A 2,208-nucleotide genomic window follows, 5' to 3' on the forward strand; every position below is an offset into this window, starting at 1 on the left:
GACTTGTTGAGTCAATATTTTGTTCTGAGCCAATATGGCATTCAGAGTGTCAATCTCAAGAACTCCTTTCTTCTGACTAGTCCCATTGTTCATAGGATTCCTTTCAGAAGTGTACATGAATTGGTTATTTGCAACCATTTCAATCAGCTCTTGAGCTTCTGTAGGCGTCTTCTTCAGATGAAGAGAGCCTCCAGCAGAGCTATCCAAAGACATTTTGGATAGTTCAGAGAGACCATCATAGAAAATACCTATGATGCTCCATTCAGAAAGCATATCAGAAGGACACTTTCTGATTAATTGTTTGTATCTTTCCCAAGCTTCATAGAGGGATTCTCCTTCCTTCTGTCTGAAGGTTTGGACTTCCACTCTAAGCTTACTCAATTTTTGAGGCGGAAAGAACTTTGCCAAGAAGGCATTGACTAGCTTTTCCCAAGAGTCCAGGCTTTCTTTAGGTTGTGAGTCCAACCATGTCCTAGCTCTGTCTCTTACAGCAAAAGGGAATAGCATAAGTCTGTAGACCTCAGGGTCAACCCCATTAGTCTTGACTGTGTCACAGATTTGCAAGAATTCAGCTAAAAACTGATGAGGATCTTCCAATGGAAGTCCATGGAACTTGCAATTCTGTTGCATTAGAGAAACTAATTGAGGCTTAAGCTCAAAGTTGTTTGCTCCAATGGCAGGGATAGAGATGCTTCTCCCATAGAAGTCGGGAGTAGGTGCAGTAAAGTCACCCAGCACCTTCCTTGTATTGTTGGCATTGTTGTTGTTTTCGGCTGCCATGAGTTCTTCTTCTTTGAAGAATTCGGCTAGGTTCTCTACAGAGAATTGTGCCTTAGCTTCTCTTAGCTTTCGCTTCAAGGTTCTTTCAGGTTCAGGGTCAGCCTCAACAAGAATGCTTTTGTCTTTGCTCCTGCTCATATGAAAGAGAAGAGAACAAGAAAATGTGGAATCCTCTATGTCACAGTATAGAGATTCCTTGAGGTGTCAGAGGAAAAGAAAAATAGAAGACAGAAGTAGAAAATTTGAACTTATCAAAGAAGATGGAGTTCGAATTTTGCATTAAGGAATAGTGTTAGTCCATAAATAGAAGGATGTGAGAAGAAGGGAAGCAATTTTCGAAAATTAAGTAAAAGATTTTGAAAACATTTTGAAAAACACTACTTGATTTTCGAAAATAAAAGTGGGAAAGAAGTAAAGTGATTTTTTGAAAAAGATTTTGAAATTAGAAATAAAAAAGATTTGATTGAAAATTATTTTAAAAAAGATGTGGTTAAGAAGATATGATTAGTTAAAAAAAATGTGATTGAGAAGATATGATTTGAAAAACATTTTTAAAAAGATTTGATTTTAAAAATTAATGACTTGGCTATTAAGAAAAGATATGATTCAAACATTAAACCTTCCTCAACAGAAAAGGCAACATGCTTGAAGTGTTGAATCAAATCATTAATTGATAGCAGGTATCTTTGAAAAAGGAAAGAAATTGATTTTGAAAAAGATTTGATTTAAAAGATATGATTTGAAAAAGATTTGATTTTGAAAAATTTTGAAAACCTGAAAAAAAAATTGCATTGATAAACAGAATCTTCCCTCTTGTGCCATCCTGGCGTTAAACGCCCAGAATGGTGCACATTCTGGCGTTTAACGCCCAAAACACTACCTTTTTGGGCGTTAAACGCCCAACCAGGTACCCTGGCTGGCGTTTAAACGCCAGTCTGTCCTTCTTCACTGGGCGTTTTGAACGCCCAGCTTTTTCTGTGTAATTCCTCTGTTGTATATTCTGAATCTTCAATTCTCTGTATTATTGACTTGAGAAGACACAAATTAAAAATATTTTTGGGTTTTTAATAATAAGGAAAAATCAAAATACAACAAGAATCAAATAACAATGCATGCAAGACACCAAACTTAGCAGTTTGTATACTACTGACACTAATGAGAATGCATATGAGACACATAAACACTCAAGTCAAGAGAATTCAAAGATTAGAGTAAGAAATCATCAAGAATTATTTGAAGATCCTTAAGACACATGAATGAATGCATGTAATTGACACCAAATTTAAAATGAGACACTAGACTTAAACATGTAATATTTTTTTGGTTTTTATAATTTTGTAATTTTTTTTGTGTGTTTTTTTTTTCGAAAATAAAGTGGAAAAAGGTATCAAAATTCTTAATGAGAATTCCAGGAATCATGCAATGTTA

General features: G+C 34.9%; 1 non-coding gene across 1 annotated transcript; it reads left to right on the plus strand.

Moving 5' to 3' along the window:
* The first annotated feature begins 267 nt into the window (after window positions 1–267).
* On the plus strand, window positions 268–375 carry LOC112804844 (small nucleolar RNA R71). The gene has a single exon (XR_003203463.1). It is a non-coding gene; the product is annotated as a small nucleolar RNA R71 (small nucleolar RNA).
* The last annotated feature ends 1,833 nt before the right edge of the window (window positions 376–2,208 follow it).

This window comes from Arachis hypogaea, chromosome 5, assembly GCF_003086295.3.
Source record: "Arachis hypogaea cultivar Tifrunner chromosome 5, arahy.Tifrunner.gnm2.J5K5, whole genome shotgun sequence".
In the NCBI taxonomy this organism is placed as follows: Eukaryota; Viridiplantae; Streptophyta; class Magnoliopsida; order Fabales; family Fabaceae; genus Arachis; species Arachis hypogaea.